This window comes from Monopterus albus, unplaced genomic scaffold, assembly GCF_001952655.1.
Source record: "Monopterus albus unplaced genomic scaffold, M_albus_1.0 scaffold64.1, whole genome shotgun sequence".
NCBI classification, from domain to species: Eukaryota; Metazoa; Chordata; class Actinopteri; order Synbranchiformes; family Synbranchidae; genus Monopterus; species Monopterus albus.
The window spans coordinates 888,109-900,073 of NW_018127944.1; the positions used below are offsets into that span (position 1 = coordinate 888,109).

Genomic DNA, 11,965 nt, shown 5'->3' on the forward strand with positions numbered 1-11,965 from the left:
GGAGTTGGAATGGAGTGGCTGCAAAAAAAAAAAATGTTGTAAAGTTTTGCAAATCTTTGATTTCAATAATAAATGGTCTATTTATAAACAAACTTGTCTTTATGCATTTCCTCAAGAGTGCTGCTGTACCATTCTAGATGATTGTCTGGCCATAGAATGGACTGGTTAAGGTGGAAATGGAAAAAGCATGATATGCTCTATAATTTCAACCCATCACATTGGTTTTTTACAGGTTTGCAAAAGGCACATTCACCTGGGCAATGAATATTCTCTCATATATGCAGAATAGACACTGCAAAGTTCCAAGTCAACATTATCCATTTAGACAAAATCGGGGAAAAAATTTGAAATATAAAGATGTCGTCTCACCACATGTTGAAATAAGAGTTGTCCCTGAATTACTGGTGGCAAGTCCCAAGAAAAGGCCAGACTGCTGATCAGACGGGTTCATCGCCATCAAGCCTATAAAGGAAAATTCACTTTTGTTTACCCTCAATTTATGAAACAGGCCATGCACATTTGATCTTTAACAGTAATTTAATGTGCAGTTGCAAAGCACCGCTCCTTGTAAAAGGGTTCCACATTTAATCAATATGAAACTGAAGGAATGTTAAATTTCACTTTAAGAAACTATCCTCAGCAATAAGAATTTAATGTAACATTCACAATGGTCTGAAAAATTTACTTACTGTCTGGAAGTTTGTAGTGTGAGCCGACGATGTTTTGGGTTGTCTTCTTCACTGGGCCACGTGCCTCCAAATTGAGCTGACGTACTCAGCAGATCTTCAGGGGCTCTGTATTCAACAAATACATTGAATAGTGGTGGCCACAAACAAGACAGTTGGGGGAAATGAACTACATAAATATTATGTGTATATCATCCATGTAAAGTACAGCCGTGGCCAAACGTTTTGAGAATGACACAAAGTCTGCTGCCTCGGTTTCTATTATGGCAATTTGAATATACTCCTGAATGTTATGAAGAGGGATCAGATGAATTGCAAAGTCACTCTTTGCCATGAAAATGAACTTTATCCCAAAAAATATATAAAGATTAGGATAACATAAGGCGGATGCTGCTGACTCAGCATCCACACAGTTATGACTTACTATTTCATACTTCTGAGTCTTTTCCTCTGAGTTATGAGATAATACAGGGGTTGGAATGCTGCACAACCTGTCTGAAAATCATCAGGTTTTTAAACAGATCATCTGGTGTACCTTGTGTTCCAAAATGTGAAATATGAGCTAACAACCAGGCTCGTTGTGTCCATAACAACCATATGCTTCCTGTTTCTTGTAAGAGTATGAGCTGTTCATGAGGGATCTTTAATTATACAGACATCTAGCCAATTAAATTAGGTAGGTAGCCTATAATGCTCTGTTTTCTCAAGTAGCAATGATTCATAACCAGTAACCTTTTACAAGAGCGTGATCTTGTATTTATGAGAAAACATTAAAAGCCATCACTTGTGCAAATATGGATACCGTGTATTGCAATTCGGGCGCAGGTGTTGGCCTCTATCTGCTGTTTGGAACACTGTGTAGGCCATATTAACTATTTTTGCTATGTGCTATTGGATGTAGTGACAGAATTACATTAATACTGAAGAAACCATTAGTTAACTATTGGATGTAGTGACAACTATCACTAAATTACTTTTATACTAAAGAATTTGTTAAAACCTGGTGATTTTCAGGCAAGTTGTGCTACATTGCCTCTACATTGGTTTTTCCTTTGCTTGGTGAATGTGTTTTCATAGTAAATGGTTGTTTTAACAGTCTGGTTCACTACACAACATTGTCTCACTTTCCTCTAATGGGTTCTACACATGCAGATAATTTCGCTGTCTGTGCCCAGACTTTGAGATATCACTTTCTGACCATCTCAGTACAGTGATGGTGAATGAAATGTTGTTTGTGCTGCTCCCAACATTCTCATGTTACATTTTGTACCAGAGCTCTGAGGTGTCTGTTGCAGCTCCACGTCTGAATCACTTTCACAGTTACATGATCAGTGATAAACAAGGCCGGATTTTCTCTTGAATCCTTTTGCGTAGAGTTACTGATTATAGTTAAGTTTGTTTCCTACTCTGCATCTCCAACTCTCAGATGCAGTTTCAATCATACATTTAAGTCTCATTTTAGCTCTGTAGTGCTGTTAACAAGGGAAATGCCCCTGCCAGCTAAACATTGCAGTGCAATCACCAACTAGTTGCAACTTTGTCTACAGTCTGGCGCTTGGCAGATAGGGTATCAAAGAGACGACCGCTAAAAGCTGAAGCTGGTAAAGACATGGACAGAAACCAAGACGCTGGGTGATTTGTCCTTTCTAACACTACAAGAAAATATCTGAACCACTGTTAATACAAGGATGTTAAAGGTGGCAGCACAAGTTTAAAGGATGCTCTCGTTACGGCTTGGGCACATGGCATCCAAACTCTGCATGCCATTAGATGCAAGTGAGAAAATGTTGTTTTTTTCTTCATGATGTATATGAACGTACTGTTTAGACTTTCAGTAAGAACACAGTCAAACCTGCAGTTATGTGGTTTGCTGGTGATGAGAGTGTGAGCGATACCTCTGGGTGTCACAAAGCCTCCGTCTCTTATTGTGACGTGTCACCAGCTGAGCTCTGTCGTCCCATTTGGATGCGTCCTGTGACACATCAGTCGGTGGACATGGCGTCCTCTGCTCTGGCAGAAGCCCGGATGTGACGTGACACTACCTGCAAATAAAGACAACACTGTAAATGGAGATGATTTCTGGTCCCCTGACTCCTGACCTGTATTTCACAGGAAGTACATTTATACTGCTTTGTCTGCATTGTTTGCACTGGTTGTTGATGTTAATACTGCTATTTTGTTATATTACACAGCCTTATGCTGCCTGTGTGCCACCTGCGCTTTGCATATGGCTGCTGTAATTGGTGCCAATCATCATGTTTTGGATCAATAGCTATGTGGGACAGACCTCATGCTGCTGGGCCTGCCGCTACTGATGCTGCAGTCTGATAAAAGGCTAAGAAGCTCACCGGCAGGAAGCCGAGCACAGTACGATGCCTGAAACAAACCAGTGGTGTGGGCTTTTAAACATCTAGACCCGGGTACCTTAACCCTTCCTCACGGAGCAGAACAACGTGACATTTACTTATCAATCACTTCTGTGGTTTAAAATGTGGCATTCTGATTTTTAATCAAACATCTCCAGTGTCACTGCCGACCACCAAACGGGCATTAATCTGAGAAGCTGCTGCCCCATGGCTGCACAAGTGAGTTTTCTTTGAGATACATGGAAAATAGCAAGATATGGAGCTCATGGGTTCATATGAACATTTTATGAACAACTTAGATATTACAAAGTCAAAAAAATGAAAATTGTTTTCCATTGTATCCGAGTTTTGGTGTCAGGTGACTCTAGCTACTAGCAGCCTGATGTGAGCTTCTACAAACACCAACATTATTTAAACCAATGTGACAAATGGAAAATCAAAGTCTGACACAACTTGATGAACTGTTCCTTTAAATTAAGGCATATTTCACTGCAGGTTCCACAGTCCACGCCCTGAAGCTTGCATAGTTAATTACTGAAACTGGGAAAAAATACTAACATTATGCACAAGTTGCAGTCTGGTGGGAGCTTTACTTCTGCTACAATAACAAAGATGATTAGGTTAAGATTTTATTTTATTCACATGCAATATCAAACCAAAACACTAGTCTAATCTCGAATGTTAAAGCTGGGCTGTAACTGCTATTGTTATTGGTTTTACAAAATCAATTTATAAGGACAGAAATCTTTAAAACTAACAGTTGTGGTGGAAATATTCAGATCATTTGCGGTGTAAAAATGCTCTGTTGCAAAATCCTGGACATAAAATGTTGCTAAAGCAAAATCATTATTCAATGCTGGAAAATGACCCATGTGGTAGTTAAACCACCATTCATTCATTATCAGTCATTCATTAATATAAACACAAGCTCCTACTCTTCTGTTTAATGTGGAGATCAGTTTTAGCTGTTTTGTTTAGATTTGCAACTAATGGCTGTTTTCATTAAAGATTAATCAGTAGATTGCTGATTATTGTCTTGAAATGTAAAACAGTACAATTCCCATTACAGTTACATAGAGCAACAAGCTGCAAGTCTTTTATGTCCAACCAATAATCAAAAATAAGTAAAAAGAAATCTAAATTATTAAAACTCTTAAAAAGCAGCTGAATCTCACATTTGAGAAGCTCGAACCACAAAATGACATTTAACTTTTGGCAAATAATTTTCAAAATGGCTACAGTAAATCAAATCAATTAGATCAACTAATCAAGCGGTACTTGTATTTACTGTTGGACAGTTTACTTAACACTAAGTAACTGTAGGGAAGTGATGTAATGGAGTAGAAACTGAAAAATTACAAGCTACAAATTACAAGTACCTCAAATGTGTAATCAAGAACAATACAATAAATGTAATTAGTTACAGTTCACCATCGTCTTTGCTCTCCTAGATGGTTTTAATATCCTTAATTGGCAACTAATAACATTAACGCTATGATATATATCTAACAAACCTTCATGTCTGTGATTTACAACTCACAACGTGGTTGTATTTGTTTTCTACCGTGGTACGTTGCCGTTTTCACAGTAAAATACATAATATCTTATCTTACGTAACAGTTTATATGCAATATCGGGGGATGCATAATGTTACATGCTGGTTTTTTATGTTTTGATAAACTTTGTCATTCAGCTTGCACCTGTGTAACAACAGCTAGCTACCTGCTAGCAAGGAGAATAGTCGCAGTTTGGCTCTTTCGTGTGTCATTCAACAGCTAAGTCTTGGGAAAGAACGTCAAAAATATAACCTTACCGGGTGGTCTGCCAGTGTTGTGACAACATCTAAGTCGACAGAAAAGACGTCAGGTAGATGTAAAGTAACAAAAAACCGAAGGTGTTTTTTTCCGAAAGTGATATCTTTCTTATTAAAACATAGCAAACGTGTTACATCCAAGATGGCGCAGGCTTTCTTCATCGCTAAAGTGTTTTTCGGCAGCAGTGCGCTCACTGTTGCCCCTGGCGGTAACTCTCGGTATCTTTGATGTGCTTGTACTTCACCATATTTCAGAGGAACATAAGTACTTATTACGACACTATATTAATTTGATATATATCAGATTAATCTTAAAATGTTATGGCCCTAGATCTAAATGATATTTTAAAAACATGCACACAAAAAATAAGCTTAAAAAATGCAAAATATTGATAAGATTAAACCAGTGTTTCCTGAGCTATTTGTGTTGAGATCCTTTACCAAAAAAAATCAGCGTCTATGAGGTCTGATGCAACTGGGTTGTTTGATGTTACACCAAATAAATATTTTCTGGCTAAAATTCTCAGGTAGTTCCATTTAAATGTGTTATTAATATTCAATTAAAACATTACAGATATAAGAATAGTTAAAAGATAAAAAGGAAAAAGTTCAGAGACAAATTTGTGTGACAGATTCTTCTTTCTTAATCCATTAATCTTAATCACAGGTTGGGAGCCACTAGACCAGACTAACAGTATATAAAGTGGCTCCATCTCAATACAGTGATGGAAGAAGTACTTTACTTAAGTAAAGGATCCAAGCACTTATTCAACCACTGCCATTGATACTGTTTCATATAAACCTGGTTGTTGAAACAATCTGACCACAAGGTCCAATCATTCACCTTTCAGTTGATTTTTATTTTTCAGACAGTCATGGATTTGTAGAAAAGCCGAATGATACAACAGCTGAATGGACCTTGTGGAGAGATTGTGTTGTCAAAGTCAACCATGGTTGTTAAATCCCAACTTTTAATCCAACACAGAGAGAAGTTTTTAAAAAGGCTTAGAAAAAAGAACTGAGCCTCAACAACTGACAGGAAAAAACATCTGCAGTGGAAGACAAGAGGACATGTGGCCTCAGTGTTGTCTTGAATGTTCGATTAGTGATAGTGTCTAAAAGTCAGGAGAAATTGTGAAAAATATAATTTCCTATGGCCTTAAGTGGCATTTTTTCCCCATGCATGACAAAGAAATGCAAGAAACTTGCATATATGAGAAACTGAAACCAGCAAATGTTTCATATTTCTGCTTGAAAAATCTGTTATTAAAATGGCCGCCAATTTTTAAATAGATTTTTTATTTAAATTTTATTTCACTAGGTAAAACAATCCCATTGAGATTAAAAAGCTTTTTTTCAAGGGGGACCTGGCCAAGATGACAGAACCTGCATAAAATCATTGCAAAAATTACCATTAATTTTCTGTTGATCCACTAATTGTTGCACCTCTTGTATAAAAGCTCCAGAATACAGTAGCGGGTTATTTTGAAGAATGAAGCCAGACACCTTAGGTCCTAGAAATCCAATTACTGAGTCATGTTTCATAAAATCTAGCAGACGAACAGCATTTTGAAACCATTATTATTTGTGAAACCAGAAACCTCTTGGTTGATGTATGTAATTGTAGAGGACAGCTGTTTCTGTAGCAGGTTTTCTACCGTGGATTCTTTATGAGTGAAACCCTTCAACATAACAAGTGCTGAGGGGAGAAAACATCATCATAAGTCAGAATCTGACAGCTCGGTATATAGGGTGAAGTGGGGGCAAACACACTGGAGGAAATCCACTGAGAAATGTTTACTAATTGTGCTAATGTGCCTAATGCTGTCAGCAACATGACAGAGCAAAACGTCTGCAACGAGAAAACACAAATGCAGCATTTCTGAGAATTACATTTTATCATGTAAACTTTGTTCAGCAAATCTGAAACACGATGGGGAAATACTGTCCAGACATTATTGCCCCTGACAGCGCTACTAACTGAATCAAAGCTGAGGAGAGATAATTACATTAGACTGTTTGGTGAAAGCAATAAAGATGAGGTGACCTGAAAACGGGCAAACGCATGTAAAGTCTGCAAACAATCTCTGCTTATTGAGACTCAGAGAACGAGGAGGAAGAGGGTGAGAATTTGGTTTCATAAATAGCATCGCCATAATGTGAAGGAGGTGAAAAATTAAGAGCCTCATTATCAGCCAACTGCTACAGAGCAGCAGTGCTGGCTGTCAAAATGATCAGGATGGATTTAGTCAAAGACCAAGAATAAAAGGGCAGCACCTAATCATCTGTTTACACCGTAAAGAAGCTCCTGAGGCGTGGAGAAAGGAGAAAAGTGGGTTGGACGAGAAGGAAAGAGAGGGGCGAAAGAAAAAGAGGAGACGGGAGAAGAAGTGAAAATGATGAAGAACAGAAGTGAGAAAGACAAAGAGAAAACAGAAGGTAGCGGGATCAGTAATGAAAAGAAAGAGTGGGTTAGAGAATAAGAAAGGAAAGTGGAGGGACAAAAAAGGAAAAGGACACAGGAACAGCAAGAGAGGAGAAAGAAAAGATGGAAACAATAGAGAGATAGAAAATAACAAAGGGGAAGAGGTGAAAGGGATCTGGGAGGAAAAATGAGATCTGGGTAGAAAAGGCAACAGAAGAGAAACCAAGAAAGAAAGAAAGTGGGGGAAGCCATGAGAGGAAGAGGTCAAATAGGGAAAGTGAGAGGAGGAGGAGGAGGAAGGCAGCAGGACAAGAGAATGACTGAATGACTGAGAATGAAGGACAGAGGATATGGGAATAATAGGGTGACTGGAAAACAGAGTGAAGAGAGAATAAATGAGCATCAGTGGAGGAGAGAGGTGTATATGAGGAACCAGGAATAAAGGGAAAAAGAGAGTGAATAAAAAAAGTAGTTGGTGATATGAGAAGAGAGATGAGAAAGAAAGAATCAAAGAAAGAAAGTCAGGTCAGGTAAGGATGGGAGGAAGAGGAGAGAAGAGCAGGTGTGGGAGAAGGAGAGGTGACAAATGTAGGTGAAAGAAGAAAATGGGAAGGAGATAAAGAAGGAGAAGGGAGGAAGGAAAAAGGATTGGGGATAGGAGCAAGTATGTAGGACAGATGTATACGAAGGGGGAGAGAGAAGAAGGAAATGAACTTTTCTATGCATCAGAGCACACTCAAAGTGCTTTCACACTATTTGGCCATTCACACTCCGTGTTTTGCTCAAGGACGCTTCAACATGTGGACCAGAGGAGCCAGGAATCAAACCGTCTGGTTGGGAGACAACCCACTCTACCCCCTGAGCCACAGCCGAAGGAGAGTGGGTACAAAGGGTGACAGTTGTAGGGAGAAGAGGGGGAGGACAGGGAGGAGACAGAGGAAACGTATGAGCAAACAGGAAGAGTGAAGAAGAAACACCTGAGAGAAAAGGAAAGGAAGGTGAGAAAGGGACTAAAGCAAACACAGGAGGACGGCGTCAGTGGAGCAGTGTGAGAAGGGGAACAGAGAAAAAGGTGTCAGACAGAGGGAGGGAATGAAAGAATAAGAGGAGCGAAGGAGGTAAGAGAGAAGTGTGAGTGAACGAGAGAAACAAACAGAGACGTGAGTGAGTGAGGAGCAGAGGTGGGAGACAATTTAGAGAGAGAGAAAGAATGAAAGAGAGATGCAGGATGACTAGTGATGAATAATTGCTGGTGAGAACACAGCAGCTCAGCGACACTCAGCGTCTCCCGCCGCCGCTTAGCTGGAGGGCTCGGAAGCATCAACTACAGCGTTAAAAATAACTGCAATTATTTGAAAACAGGCCTGGGGAAAAAGTGTATTTACAAATAATCATCCTCCATTCTCATTTATTTCATCCTACTTGGAGCAGCAAGCGGGAGAGGTGTGTCACAATATGACAGGCCAACATGGGAAAAACTCTTTTTCTCACCTTTCTTTTCAACATGTGATGAGTGAAACATGGCGGGTAAAATCCCAGTTACCTTATTTGATTGTTCCTCGATCGCTCTGGAAGTTGTTCCACTCCTCCATCTTGAAACATGTTTGTTATTTCCCTGAGGAGCAAGGACAAAGGAGGCTGCCTGGAGGAGCCATGAGCGAGGACACAGGAGACCATCGTCAGCACAAATCATTTATGGACTGACGCCCCTTTATAGGAAATAAGTTTGTGAGTAGATGCTTCAGATGAAGGATCAGATGAAAAGACATCTCACATTTTTAAAGATGTTCCCTCAATTCCTCTTTCCTGGCGTTTTCTCCTTCCTCCATCTTATGTGGGCGGGGCTAAGACGCATGGAGAAGAAATGTGGATTCAATTAAACAAACTGGGATTTACCCAATGACACCTAATGACCAGAGTGACAGGAAACTTGGTTTAGATATTAATGACCCAATCGCTGTGACCCTATGACCTTTCCTCTAGCATTGCCATGAGGTCACAATTTCCACTTGCCCAATATTCCTTACCCCCAAACAAACGGATTACATGCATTACCCCCAGAGGATAAATCCTGATGTTTTTGACGACCTACTGACCTTTATGCTAGTCGCCTCTCTCTGCAGTGACTGGCCAACATGTCTGCCTCTACACTTCAAACTAAATCACAAAAGAGCGAGAACATTTCTGAGCAAACCATTCAGAACTGGCCTCAGATCACTGGTTTAAATGTGCAAGTAAAACACTGAACAATTATGTTGTTGTATATATTAGCACTTCTACACAATCTATAAAACCTTTAATAAACATTTTACAATTTTCCTGCACCATAAACACTCCTCTGTCATAATCAAGCCCAAACAACGGGACACAGTATCATGAAACCGGTTGAGGATTTACATATTCCATTTTAAAGACGCCCTGAACACCAGCCGCTGCTGAGTATTGCGTGGCGAACTCCGCGGCCTCTGGAAGGTCTGGTGTTTGAAGCCACACCATCAAAGAAAATCTCGTGCATTTCAGTGAACTCGAGAGTCATCTTACCAGAAGGCGTGCACGTTCCAAGGTGCCATCCCCTCTGGCACTGCAGCAGAAGCCTGAGCTCAGGTGAAATTTAGTTAAAGACAAACAGCTATGGGTGGATTTTCACATTTAATAATAGACAAAAATGTTCTGTCATTCTTTTATGTACATCAGTAATTACAAGTTCAGTAAGCTATTATCAAGTTTTACATGTAGTTTGATCAGCTTCTAGTAATGCATCTTCATCTTTGCACCGCTGCCTTACATACAAAATATGCTATGTAGTGCTGTCACATCTTTAAAAGCCTGGAGAGGTGTGCCATAAATGATTTTTACAACCATTCAACAAATGTCATTCACAATACTTTCTCATTATTTACAAAAACCAGAGCAACTGGTAAATTATACATATTAACAAACGTCTTCCTCTGTATATGTAATGCCGTTATACAAAGAGAGGGAGAAAGCAAGAGCGGGTAATGCCTGATTTTACAATGACCTTATTCTGATGCTTCAACCTGTGTATTTTAAATGGATATGATATTAATGCTGCCAGTATTTGACAAAAAAAAAGAAAAAAACTAGATGTATTTGACTATTAATTTCCAGCAACTAATCACTTTATAAAGATGCATTTGCTGTACATTTCTAACAGTTAATACAGACGTTAATAAGCTGAAATAAGGCCACTGTAAAGTTAAAGTGTTACCTAATAAAGTTTGAGGCTTGGAAAGCAGGGTTGGACTGAGGTGTTTCATGGGTACAGTGGCACGACGGCAGACAGTGCACAGGGGTCCTCAGATAAACCTTCACTTTCCCTCTCAGATGCCTTGAGCAGCTCAGGGCAGCTCCAGGTGCCAGCCAGCGGTCCTCATCTGGAAAGCCTGAACCGGACGCCCTAATGCGAAGTCAAGTCCACCGACGGAGTAGACAGACTCCAGATTCAACCTTAGTGAGCTCAGCTCTCTCTGGACAGAGCAGAGGTTTGTACTGTGCTCTTAAGTTTAGATTTGTCACTTCTACAGTAAGGGCGGGACACACTTCTCTACTAAAGCTAGAATTCAGGATTCAGAAAAAAGGGGCTTTTAAACATAAAACTGTCATTTTAAACTCCTGCCACATCCAAACAGGACTTTTCAGTCATGTTATTTTAGCACAGGTCTGGGAACACTCGCACCAACCTGTGAGTACGAGTATATAACTGGCATTATTCAGCAAATGTCTTTTAAGACCTAAATTTCTTCATATCACAAGTTTCAATTAACTATTTGACATCAAATTGCAAACAGCCACCACAACCAAACTGCGAGCGCACAGTGCAGTCAGGCTGTTAACGGGGACGCATCTGGGAAAAAAGACAACACAAGGAAGTAAATGTCGTGCACATCATTATCAAAGTCAGTGTGCTGTGATTTAGACTTGGGTCATCAAGTCCAGCTCTCCAGAACCACAGAGGACTAACTAACAGGACCCTGAGGGGAGCTGTCAATCAAGCATCCCCAGTCTTAAGATGCTTCGTCAGCCAAACATAAATGAAAATCCCTGTGTGGGACGTCCAGGGGTGAAGAGTCTCACATAATCGCTGAAGCTGCAATTATTCTTCTAAACATCCCAAATCACTTTTGATGCTTTGAGCCTTGTGTAGGAGCCCAGTGCGAACAGATCTGGGTCAGATAGTACTCACAGATAAACACGTTTGTTTCTCATCATTCCTGCCAATACTGCTATTTGAAATGGGTGAGACTGGTCACACAGGACAAAATAATATCCAGAAAGTTTAGTCTGTTGATTCCAAGTGTGTTAACCCAGTCAGACCACAACATCCGAGTTTCTCTTGTGGACACTACCGGACCCGGTTCTGCTCATCTGAATCGCCACACAGAAAAAGATCAGTGTTCCAGAGGCTCTGGGATGGAAATCTTACTTCAACAAGACAAACTTGGCCTTTCAAGTTCCTGTGCTGTCTGTTAACCACTGCACCGCCCTGCCACCCGGGGCCAGACAGGGACTAATGAGTGCAGGCTGGGAGCGGCCCCGGCGGGTTCCAGTTTACACATTTTCCTTGGCTGCACAGATGATTTTACATTCATTTACAAAAACAAAATAAAACAAGACAAAACAAAAACTTCATTCATACATTACAGTACATTTGAAT

The 11,965-nt window shown here is 40.0% G+C and overlaps 1 long non-coding RNA gene across 1 annotated transcript; it reads right to left on the minus strand.

Moving 5' to 3' along the window:
* Position 1: 1 nt before the first annotated feature.
* Positions 2-2,727, minus strand: LOC109962485 (uncharacterized). The gene is made up of 5 exons (XR_002275263.1): positions 2,582-2,727; positions 690-794; positions 370-462; positions 94-161; positions 2-18 (listed from the first exon to the last, which is right to left on the minus strand). It is a non-coding gene; the product is annotated as an uncharacterized LOC109962485 (long non-coding RNA).
* Between the last annotated feature and the right edge of the window lie 9,238 nt (positions 2,728-11,965).